This window comes from Balaenoptera acutorostrata, chromosome 6 (genome assembly GCF_949987535.1).
Source record: "Balaenoptera acutorostrata chromosome 6, mBalAcu1.1, whole genome shotgun sequence".
NCBI classification, from domain to species: Eukaryota; Metazoa; Chordata; class Mammalia; order Artiodactyla; family Balaenopteridae; genus Balaenoptera; species Balaenoptera acutorostrata.
The window spans coordinates 46,050,878-46,064,354 of NC_080069.1; positions in this window are offsets into that span (position 1 = coordinate 46,050,878).

Consider the following 13,477-nt stretch of genomic DNA (forward strand, 5'->3'; position numbering starts at 1 on the left):
ATCATCATCAGAAATCATCAGTCTCAGTTTTATATATTTATTTTAAGATCACCATTCACAATTCCATCTGTACATTTTATAAGTTGACCATAAAATTAGATTTAAAATTCAGTCATTCAAAAGAGAAATTCAGTTCTTTAGTCCATTACTAAAAGTAAATGCTTGTTCTCAAAAACCCCTGCTGAATGCCACAGCCATACTATAGCCATGGAAATCGGGGGTTTAGAGAAAAAATTACTTTCAGAAACGCATGTCCAGAATGGATGAATCAGAAAGTTTATTTTCACATTACTGGAGGATGATATTTTCTGAAGATAAATTAATAGGATGTATATCAATAAGGATGAACAATCCAGATGTAATTAATTTATTCCACATGAAATGAAAGGTATGGGGGTGTGGTGGCTATTTTATATTACCCTTCTGTCTTCACTTTTCATTAAATACAGCATACAAAGTTAACACCGAAGAACATAACTCTTCAAAATTAAGTAAAATTGACTGTATTTATAAATGATAATTTCAAAAGTAGCTCAATTAATTAACCTGATATATTTTTTTAATATTTATTTATTTATTTATTTATTATTTTTGGCTGTGTTGGGTCTTCGTTTCTGTGCGAGGGCTTTCTCTAGTTGCGGGGAGTGGGGGTCACTCTTCATCGCAGTGCGCGGGCCTCTCACTGTCACAGCCTCCCTTGTTGCGGAGCACAGGCTCCAGACGCGCAGGCTCAGTAGTTGTGGCTCACGGGCCTAGCCGCTCTGTGGCATGTGGGATCTTCCCAGACCAGGGCTCTAACCCATGTACCCTGCATTGGCAGGCAGATTCTCAACCACTGCGCCACCAGGGAAGCCCTAACCTGATATTTTTATACTATGTTTTCAGTAGTGTCACTTTTCTTATCACTCTTTAATTTGATGATTAATTTTTATAATTAAAAAGATATAAGTTCAACTTTTACTTTAATATCCTTTGAAAGTGCAGTATTTGCTATTATACAGTTCTGTGTATAAGCAGTCCAATGGCTCTTTAGTTTCTGAAAGCTTCTTCTATTCTATTTTTTATTTCTCTCACCCCTAGGGTGTTAACCCTTTACCAACATGGTTCATCACCAAACCTTAAGTCTAGAAACCTGTGGAAAATAAAAAAAAGGGGAAAGGATCATTCAAAAACAAACCAAAACCACAACTTTGATATTTGGAAAATAAGTATTTGAATATTTGTTTCTTCATTTAAAAATGAATGAGCAACAATAAGACAATATAAAGTAAATAAAAAGTGTACTGCAGCACAGTTCATGGTGTACTGGGGAAAACCACTGGATCCAGGAAAAATTAAAGAAAATAATACCTCTGGATAAGAACTGAGATGGAAAATAAAAAGTGTTAGAGAATATCTGCTTTGAATTCCCAGTGTGTACAAGGTGATATTGTTTCTATAAAAATAAAACTGTGTAACATAGGACGAGAGTAAGCAGAAATGCAGAGATATAAATCTAAGAAGCAGGGTACAAAAAGAAAAGGAACTTGTTTAATTAAGAACACAATGCAGAGAAATTAAGGAAACAATCCTATTCACCACTGCAACAAAAAGAATAAAATACCTAGGAATAAACCTGCCTAAGGAGGTAAAAGACCTATAGTCAGAAAACTATAAGACACTGATGAAAGAAATCAAAGACGACACAAACAGATGGAGAAGTATACCATGCTCTAGGACTGGAAAAATCAATATAGTGAAAATGACTATATTGCACAAAGCAGTCTACAGATTCAATGCAATCCCTATCAAATTACCAATGGCGTTTTTTACAGAACTAGAACAAAAAATCTTAAAATTTGTATGGAGACACAAAAGACCCTGAATAGTGAAAGCAATCTTGAGGGAAAAAAACAGAGCTGGAGGAATCAGACTCCTTGACTTCAGACTATACTACAAAGCTACAGTAATCAAGACAATATGGTACTGGCACAAAAACAGAAATATAGATCAATGGAACAGGATAGAAAGCCCAGAGATAAAGCCACACACCTATGGTCAACAAATCTATGACATAGAGGGCAAAGATATACAGTGGAGAAAAGACAGTCTCTTCAATAAGTGGTGCTGGTGCTTCCCTGGTGGCACAGTGGTTGGGAATCTGCCTGCGAATGCAGGGGACACAGGTTCAGGCCCTGGTCTGGGAGGATCCCGCATGCTGCGGAGCAGCTGGGCCCGTGGGCCACAACTGCTGAGCCTGTGCGTCTGGAGCCTGTGCTCCGCAGCAAGAGAGGCCGCAATAGTGAGAGGCCCGTGCACTGCGATGAGGAGTAGCCCCCACTTGCCGCAACTAGAGAAAGCCCTCACATAGAGACGAAGACCCAACACAGCCAAAAATAAATAAATAAATAAAGAAGCTTTCATTAAAAAAAACAAAAAAAAATCTAAGCCACCCCCCCCCCCAAAAAAATAAGTGGTGCTGGGAAAACTGGACAGCTACATGTAAAAGAATGAAATTAGAACACTCCCTAACATCATACACAAAAACAAACTAAAAATGGATTAAAGACCTAAATGTAAGCCAGGCACTATAAAATCTTAGAGGGAAATATAGGAAGAACACTCATTGACATAAATCATAGCAAGATCTTTTTTGACCCACCTCCTAGAGTAATGGAAATAAAACCAAAAATAAACAAATGGGACCTAATGAAACTTAAAAGCTTTTGCACAGCAAAGGAAACTACAAACAAGATGAAAAGACAACCCTCAGAATGGGAGAAAATATTTGTAAACAAATTAACTGACAAAGGATTAATCTCCAAAATATATAAACAGCTCATGCAGCTCAATGTTAAAAGAACAACCCAATCAAAAAATGGGCAGAAGACGTAAATAGACATCTCTCCAAAGAAGACATACAGATGACAAAGATGCACATGAAAAGCTCCTCAACATCACTAATTATTAGAGAAATGCAAGTCAAAACTATAATGAGGTATCACCTCGCACTGGTTAGAATGGGAATCATCAGAAAATCTACAAACAATAAATGCTGGAGAGGGTGTGGAGAAAAGGGAACCCTTTTGTGCTGTTGGTGGGAATGTAAATTGATACAGCCACTATGGAGAACAGTATGGATGTTCCTTAAAAAACTAAAAATAGAATTACCATATGATTCAGCAATCCCACTACTGGTCATATACCCAGAGAAAACCATAATTCAAAAAGACACATGCATCCCAATGTTCATTGCAGCACTATTTACAATAGCCAGGTTATGGAAGCAACCTAAATGACCATTGACAGATGACTGGATAAAGAAGTTGTGGTACATATATACAATGGAATATCACTCAGCCATAAAAAGGAACGAAATTGGGTCATTTGTAGAGACGTGGATGGATCTAGAGACTGTCATACAGAGTGAAGTAAGTCAGAGAAAAACAAATATCGTATATTAACGCATATATGTGGAATCTAGAAAAATGGTACAGGTAAACCAGTTTGCCAGGCAAAAATAGAGACACAGATGTAGAGAACAAACGTATGGACACCAAGGGGGAAAGTGGGGTGGTGGTGGTGGTGGTGGTGGTGAGAAGAACTGGGAGATTAGGGTTGACATATATACACTAATATGTATAAAATAGATAACTAATAAGGATCTGCTGTATAAAAATAAATAAATAAAATAAAATTCATTAAACAGGAGAACAGAATGCAGAGAAGTGAAAATGCAATGAAGATTATAACTCTCATTGGAGGCCATAAAATCTTAAATGAAGGTTGAAGAAAAGGGAATAGAAATTTTAGAAGGTAAACTTAATTAATTCCTTTAGAATCATTGCAGTAAAAAAGAGACAAATAAAAAAGGGAAAGCTAATCAAAACCAAGGATTAGTAAGAAAAGACTGTAATGACACATAAAATAGCCTAATAAATAATAAAAGAAATAAAAGCTAAAAATAAAATAATCTCTGTTCTAATTTAATCTGAAGCTGTAGGTCTAAACTACTCATCTTATTCTTGTTAAAATTAATGGATTCTGGGAAAATGCTTGGATTTTGAAGATTTAAGAAATAGTCTCAAATAATCACTCAAGCAGGTTGAGGTTTACCAAACAAAGTAACAGAAATAGAACAGAATTTCCCTTTTTCTATTAAATAACAAATGCCAGCCATTAATATTCACAAAAGTTGCTTTTAATGTTTGTAAACAAGATATGGACAGTCAAACATAGGTATATAGCTACGGTTTCTACCTTATCTCTTTTCTCCAAGTGCTCCCTGAAGTGTAGCAATACTGGCTTCCGTGCAGTTGAACATGTCGGGCATCTTCGTGTCTCATTATCTTTGAGGGTTTTTTTTTAACCTAAGCTCAATTACTCTTTCTGCAAATAGACGTATGGCTCGTTTGGGCCAACCTTTCAGATCTCAGCTAAAATGTCACGTTTTGGAGAAGTTTTTCATGAATATCCAATCTAAAGAATATTGCCACTCACTCAGCATTCATTTAACTCTGGTTTATTTTTCTTCTTAGGACTTATGGTTAACTATTTCTATTTAATATAGCATTTATTTCTGTCTTTCACAGACACAGACTTTGTTCACGGTTATATCACCAGCACATAAAACAATTCTTGGGAAATAGTAGGGCTCAAAAAATCTTGGATGAATAAATAAATGAACAAGAAATATATAGATGGGAGAATCAAGCAAATGAATTTAAACACAGATCGACTCAGAAGATTTCTGTTTACATAAAAACTAAATAGATGATTTGAAGTTATGCCAGCATGTAGAATATAAACTACTAAAGCCCCTCCTGATAAAAATAAGTAAAACTGTGAATAAAAGTAATTTACAAATTTCAAATAAACCACTGTGCTAGCACTGTGATAAGAAATATAAAAAACATTGAAATGAAGTGAAAGTAGGAAAACTAGGGGTTAAACTGTCTTCAAAGCAAGGTCAAACTCTGGAGACCTAGAGGTTCTACTGAAATATGTTAGCTTTAACAAATGTAAACATTTGTGTTCATGCAGACCACATTTTCTGAGTGAAGGCAATTAAAATAGATTAATTTTAAAAAGAACTGAAAAATGCATATTTGAAACAAAAATGCAACTCTAACCTCAAATGAAAAAACGTAATGGAAATTAAGAATGAATGGTAATTAAAGCATTATCTGTCTAAATAAGAAGTAAAGTTGTATTTAGAAGGAAATATGTAGCTTTCTTTCCTTTGTGATACAAGAAACTGTATAAAATATTCAGCTGAGGCCAAAATAAGATATTAATTAAAGGAAAAATAGAATAAAGTAAAGACAGTCAAAAGAAGGAAATATCAAAGATGGGATCTCTAGTTAATGAAACTAAGAGCAAAAGAAGTTAACAAAGCCAAAAGTTGGTTCTCTGAAATGCATGATAACATGACTGTGTATTTCTTAAGACTCACTGAAATCAAAACAGAAAGCAAAGATAAACAATAACATAAATGAAAAAGGAGACATAGCCACACAGCTAATAAAAAATAAAATATTATGAAGAAATTTAGGCCAATAAATTTGAACTTTTCAAAAAAAACTAAGTACTCTGAAAAATAAAACCTCCTGAAAATGACTCAAGGAGATAATAAAAACATGAGATGCTATATAGCCATTAAGAACAATTATGAGTTAAAAGTCTTCCTATAACTAAAGTACTAGTTTCAACAGTTTCAGAGACAAATTCAATCAAATGTTTGTGGCACAGATATATTTTACACAAAATTTAACCAATAAAAAAAGAAAAGGCAACAACTTTAAAAAAAGAGAGCATTTATAATAAATCTACACATAAGTAACACAATGTTGAAATAATAAAGCCTTTTCCTTTCCCTATAGTCAATAGTATTTCAAAGATGTCCATGATCCAACATTTCTATGCAGGGTTGTCACTAGAAGAGACATAAAAGGTATAAAGTTTGAAAAGGAAAAACAAATGTGCCATGGTTTTCAAATAATAGGATTATGTATGTAGAAAGTCTAAAACAAATTATCAGTTTATTTTCTCTTTTCCAATTTCTGTATATTCTATTGTTTTTCTTGCCAGGACTTCCAGTAAAATGTTGACTAGAAATACCAGTAGTGGCTATTGCTGTCTCATTAATCTCATAAGGAAAGCTTTCCACATTCTGTCTTTAAGTACAGTGTTTGTACTTAAGATCTCTTTTATCAGATAATATGGTTTTTTTCTATTTCTTTCTTTTTTTTTAAGTACAGTAGTTTTTTTTTTAGTTTATAGTGAGTGGGTATTGACTTTCATCAAATGATTTTTCCTGCACCTATTTAAAAGCTTGTATGATTTTCATCTTTATACTGTTAACATTGTTCATTATTTGTCTTTGTTTTTTTATTTTAAAACTCTTTTTCGTTACATAGTAAAGTTGAACATGTAATTTAGTAATAACACTTGAAATGTATCTTCGAAAAATGATTGTATACCTGTCCCTGGGGACATGAACAGAAATTTTTACTGCAGTATTGTTCATAATTTCTCCCCCCCCCCCAATTGGGAAACAGTTTATCATCTGTCAAAAGCACAATGGAAAAACACAATTTTATTGTACAATGAAGCACTAAAATGTATGAACTTCAGCTATATATGTAGAAATGGAGAAATTGCAAAAACATTAAGCAAAACAAGCAAATCACTGAAGAATGCGTATATTATGATTCCATTTTTATAATTTTTAACAGTAGTGAGGTTAACTAGGTAGTCAAATTATGAAGAGAGTCAATAGAATTAGGAAAATATTTGTGCCATACCTTGGGAAGTAGGGTAGGGAATGCTTTGGAGGCAGGACACAGAGGAGTCATCACATGTACTGGTAATATGCTATTTCTTAAGCTGGGTATATGAGCGTTAAATTTATTATAAATCTTTGAACTGTTCCTATACATTATATAAATACTTTTATAAACTAATGATACATATCATAATAACATACTTTGAAATAATAAATATATAGCTGACTAAACCATAGTGAAATTTTACTTCCATTAGAAAAGGTGGGGGGAAACAGATCTTCTCTGAAATAATTCACTCTTTTTCTTTGACATTCTATTACAGATTTTCAGTATATGTTATTTGTTTTTAACTTGCTTTTGCTGGTCTTGCCCACTGATTTTAGGCTCTTTGATGGCAAGATCCCATCTGTTGTTCAATCGAGTATAATATGCCTATTGTATATTGCCTGGCAAACAGTATTTGCTCACTTTATATTTGTAACTCAGTGAATGGGCTAATGCATAAAAAATAGTGAAAAGCAAATGGAGAAGTTACCAGATATCAACTTGCTCTCCTTATATTGGAGACACCCTACATTGGTGGACACCCTATGCCAAACAACTAGCAAGACAGAAACACAACCCCACCCATTAGCAGAGAGCCTTACAGTGCATTATTTAGGGGTGCTTAATTTTCCTCTATCTAAGGATGTTTATGATATAAACAAATTGTAAGATTTGTGGCTACTGCATCCTGTAGCCACAAAGTGAACAACAAGAACAAAAATCAAAAATATTATAGGGATAAACTAGAAAGTATAGCTTACTTATTTTGTCGACTTTTTGCAGCTGCATTTCATAGTTCTCTTTGAATTATAGCCTAATTTAAAGGAGACATTAGGAGATCTTCAAGATGATGGAGGAGTAAGACATGGAGATCACCTTTGTCCCCAAAAATACATCGGAAATACATCTGCACGTGGAGCGGCTCCTGCGGAATGCTTGCTGAGCGCTGGCGGAGGACCTTGGACTTCCCAGGGGGCAGGAGCCTCCCCACGTGCCTGGGTGGGGTGGGGGAGAAAAGAAAGGGCAGAGACTGGGGAGTAGGGATGGGACCTGCACCTCTAGGAGGGAGCTGTGAAGGAGGAAATGTTTCCACACACTAGGAAGCCCCTTCACTGGTGGAGACGGGGAGTGACGGGGGCAAGCTTTGGAGCCATGTAGGAGAGCACAGCAATAGGGGTGCAGAGGACAAAGTGGAGAGATTCCCACACAGAGGATCAGTGCTGACCAGCACTCACCAGACTGAGAGGCTTGTCTGCTAACCCACCGGGGCGGGTGGGGGCGGGAAGCTGAGGCTCTGGCTTCGGAGGTCGGATCCCAGGGAGAGGACTGGGGTTGGCTGTGTGAACACAGCCTGAAGGGGGCTAGTGCATCACAGCTAGCTGGGAGGGAGTCCAGGAAAAATTCTGCCTGCCTAAGAGGCAACAGACAATTGTTTGGGGGTGCGTGAGGAGAGGGGATTCAGAGCACCACCTAAATGAGCTCCAGAGACAGGTGCAAGCTGCAGCTATCAGCGCAGACAACAGAGACAGGCATGAAATGCTAAGGCTACTGCTGCAGCCACCAAGAAGCCTGTGTGCAAGCACAGGTCACTATCCACACCTCCCCTCCAAGGAACCTGTGCAGCCCACCACTGCCAGGATCCCGTGATCCAGGGACAACTTCCCCAGGAGAACATATGGCACACATCAGGCTGTTGCAATGTCATGCTGGCCTCTGTTGCCGCAGGCTCACCCCGCATTCCGTACCCAACCCTCCCCCTGACCAGAGTGAGCCAGAGCCCCCTAATCAGCTGCTGCTTTAACCCCGTCCTGTCTGAGCAAAGAACAGACGCCCTCAGGCGACCTACACACAGAGGCGGGCCCAAATCCAAAGCTGAACCCCAGGAGCTGTGCGAATAAAGAAGAGAAAGGGAAATTTCTCCCAGCAGCCTCAGGAGCAGTGGATTAAATCTCCACAATCAACCTGATGTACCCTGCATCTGTGGAATAACTGAATAGACAAAAATGATCCCAAAATTGAGGCGGTGAACTTTGGGAGCAACTGTAGACTTGGGGGTTTGCTTTCTGCATCTAATTTGCTTCTGCTTTTATGTTTATCTTAGTTTAGTATTTAAATTTTATTATCATTGGTAGATTTGTTTATTGATTTGGTTGCTCTCTTCCTCCTTCTTATTTATTTACTTATTTTTTATATATAAATATATATACTTTTTTCCTTTTACTCTTTTCATGAGAGTGTATGTATATGCTTCTTTGTGTGATTTTGTCTGTATAGCTTTGCTTTTACCATTTGTCCTAGGGTTCTGTCTGTCTTTTTTATTTTTCCTTTTTTTTAAGTATAGATTTTAGTGCTTGTTATCATTGGTGGATCTGTTTTTTGGTTTGGTTATTCTCTTCTTTCTTTCTTTATTTTTTTTCTTTTTTTATTCTTAATTTTTTTAATTTTTAATATTTTTTTTACTTTAAAAACTTTATTTTATTGTTTTTTCTCTCCTCTTTCTTTCTTTCTCCCTTTTCTTCTGAGCCGTGTGGTTGAGAGGGTCTTGGTGCTCAGGCCTGTGCCTCTGAGGTGGGAGAGCAGAGTTCAGGACATTGGTCCACCAAAGACCTCATGGCTCCATGTAATATCAAATGGTGAAAGCTGTCGCAGAGATCTCCATCTCAACACTAAGACCCAGCTACACTCAACGACCAGCAAGCTACATTGGTGGACACCCTATGCCAAACAACTAGCAAGACAGAAACACAACCCCACCCATTAGCAGAGAGGCTGCCTAAAATAATAATAATGTCACAGAGACCCCAAAAAACACCACTAGACACAGTCCTGCTGACAAGAAAGACAAGATCCAGCCTCATCCACCAGAACACAGGCACTAGTCCCCTCCACCAAGAAGCCTACACAACCCACTGAACCAATCTTAGCCACTGGGGGAAGACACCAAAAACAACAGGAACTACGAATCTGCACGCTGCAAAAAGGAGACCCCAAACACAGTAAGTTAAGCAAAATGAGAAGACAGAGAAACACACAGCCGATGAAGGAGCAAGGTGAAAACCCACGAGACCAAAGAAGTGAAGAGGAAACAAGCAGTTTACCTGAAAAAGAATTCAGAGTAATGATAGTAACAATGATCTAAAATCTTGGCAATAGAATGGAGAAAATACAAGAAACGTTTAACAAGGACCTAGAAGAACTAAAGAGCAAACAAACAATGATGAACAACACAATTAATGAAATTAAAAATTCTCTAGAAGGAATCAATAGCAGAATAACTGAGGCAGAAGAACAATAACTGACCTGAAAGATAAAATAGTGGAAATAATTACTGCAGAGCAGAATAAAGAATGAAAAGAAGTGAGGACAGTCTTAGAGATTTCTGGGACAACATTAAACACACCAACATTCGAATTATAGGGGTCCCAGAAGAAGCAGAGAAAAAAAAAGGGACTAAGAAAATGTTTGAAGAGATTATAGTTGAAAACTGCCCCTATATGGGAAAGGAAATAGTCAATCACGTCCGGGAAATGCAGAGAGTCCCATACAGGATAAATCCAAGGAGAAACATGCCAGGACACATATTAATCAAACTATCAAAAATTAAATACAAAGACAAAATATTAAAAGCAGCATGGAAAAAACAACAAATAACATACAAGGGAATCCCCATAAGGTTAACAGCTGATCTTTCAGCAGAAACTCTGCAAGCCAGAAGGGAGTGGCAGGAGACACTTAAAGTGATGAAAGGGAAAAATCTACAACCAAGATTACTCAACCCAGCAAGGATCTCATTCAGATTCGATGGAGAAATTAAAACGTTTACAGACAAGCAAAAACTAAGAGAATTCAGTACCACCAAACCAGCTTTACAAGAAATGCTAAAGGAACTTCTCTAGGCAGGAAACACAAGAGGAGGAAAAGACCTAAAATTAAAAACCCAAAACAATTAAGAAAATGGTAATAGGAACATACATATCGATGATCACCTTAAATGTAAATGGATTAAATGCTCCAACCAAAAGACATAGACTGGTTGAGTGGATACAAAAACCAGACCCATATATATGCTGTCTACAAGAGACCCACTTCAGACCTAGGGACACATACAGACTGAAAGTGAGGAGCTGGAAAAAGATATTCCATGCAAATGGAAATCAAAAGACAGCTGGAGTAGCAATTCTCATATCAGATATAATAGTCTTTAGAATAAAGACTATTACAAAAGACAAAGAAGGACACTACATAATGATCAAGGGATCGATCCACGAAGAAGATATAACAATTAAATATTTATGCACCCAACATAGGAGCACCTCAATATATAAGGTAAATGCGAACAGCCATTAAAGGGGAAATAGACAGTAACACAATCATAGTAAGGGTCTTTAACACCCCACTTTCGCCATTGGACAGATCATCCAAAATGAAAATAAATAAGGAAACACAAGCTTTAAATGATACATTAAACAAGATGGACTTAATTGATATTTATAGGACATTCCATCCAAAAACAACAAAATACACTTTCTTCTCAAGTGCTTATGGAACATTCTCCAGGATGGATCATATCTTGGGTCACAAATGAAGCCTTGGTAAATTTTTTTTTTTTTAATAAATTCTCATGAGTGACATAACTAGATCAAAGGACATGATCTTTACTGTGCTTCTTTTTTAAATTAATTAATTAACTTATTTATTTATTTTTGGCTGCATTGGGTCTTCGCCACTGTGTGTGAGCTTTCTCAAGTTGCAGCAAGCGGGGGCTACTCATCGTTGAGGTGTGCAGGCCTCTCTTTGTGGTGGCCTCCCCTGTTGTGGAGCATGGGCTCTAGGCGGGTGGGCTTCAGTAGTTGTGGCACATGGGCTCAGTAGCTGTGGCTCACAGGCTACAGAGCACAGGCTCAGTAGTGTGGTGCACGGGCCCAGTTGCTCCATGGCATGTGGGATCCTCCCAGACCAGGGCTCGAACCCATGTCCCCTGCATTGGCAGGCAGACTCTCAATGACTGCGCCACTTGGGAAGCCCGAAGCCTTGGTAAATTTAAGAAAATTGATATTGTATCAAGTATCTTTTCTGACAAGAACGCTATGAGACTAGATATCAGTTAAAGGAAAAAATTTGTAAAAAATGCAAACACATGGAGGCTAAACAATACACTACTAAATAACAAAGAGATCACTGAAGAAATTAAAGAGGATATCAAAAAATACCTAGAAACAAATGACAATGAAAACACAATGACCCAAAACCTATGGGATGCAGCAAAAGTAGTTGTAAGAGGGAAGTTTATAGCAATACAATCCTACCAGAAGAAACAAGAAAACTCTCAAATAAACAACCTAACCTTACACCTAAAGCAATTAGAGAAAGAAGAACAAAAATACCCCAAAGTTAGCAGAAGGAAAGAAATCGTAAAGATCAGATCAGAAATAAATGAAAAAGAAATGAAAGAAACAACAAAGATCAATAGAACTAAAAGCTGGTTCTTTGAGAAGATAAACAGAATTGATAAACCATTACCCAGCTCATCACAAAAAAAATGGAGAAAACTCAAATCAATAGAATTAGAAATGAAAAAGGAGAAGTAACAACTGACACTGCAGACATACGAAGGATCATGAGAGATTATTACAAACAACTATATGGGTAAAATGGGCAACCTGGAAGAAATGGACAAATTCTTACAAAAGCACAACCTTCTGAGACTGAACCAGGAAGAAATAGAAAATATAAACAGACCAATCACAAGCACTGAAATTGAGACTGTGATGAAAATCTTACAATAAAAAAAACTCTAGGACCAGATGGCTTCACAGGCAAATTCTATAAAACATTTAGACAAAAGCTAACACCTATACTTTTCAAACTCTTCCAAAATATAGCAGAGGGAGGAACACTCCCAAACTCATTCTACGAGGCCACCATCACCCTGATACCAAAAACAGACAAAGATGTCACAAAGAAAGAAAACTACAGGCCAATATCACTGATGAACATAGATGCAAAAATACTCAACATAATACTAGCAAACAGAATCCAACAGCACATTAAAAGGATCATACACTGTGATCAAGTGGGGTTTATCCCAGGAATGCAAGGATTCTTCAATATATGCAAATCAATCAATGTGATACACCATATTAACAAACTGAAGGAGAAAAACCATATGATCATCTCAACATATTCAGAAAAAGCTTTTGACAAAATTCAACACCCATTTATGATAAAAACCCTCCAGAATGTAGGCCTAGAGGGAACTTACCTCAACATAATAAAGGCCATTATGACAAACCCACAGCCAACATCGTCCTCAATGGTGAAAAACTGAAACCATTTCCACTAATTGAGGAACAAGACAAGGTTGTCCACTCTTACCACTACTATTCAACATAGTTTTGGAAATTTTAGCCACCGAAATCAAAGAAGCGAAAGAAATAAAAGGAATCCAAATTGGAAAATAAGAAGTAAGGCTGTCACTGTTTGCAGGTAACATGATACTGTACATAGATAATCCTAAAGATGCTAACAGAAAACTACTAGAACTAATCAATGAATATGGTAAAGTTGCAGGATACAAAATTCATGCACAGAAATCTCTTGCATTCCTATACACTAATGATGAAAAATCTGAAAGAGAAATTAAAGAAACACTCCCATTTACCAGT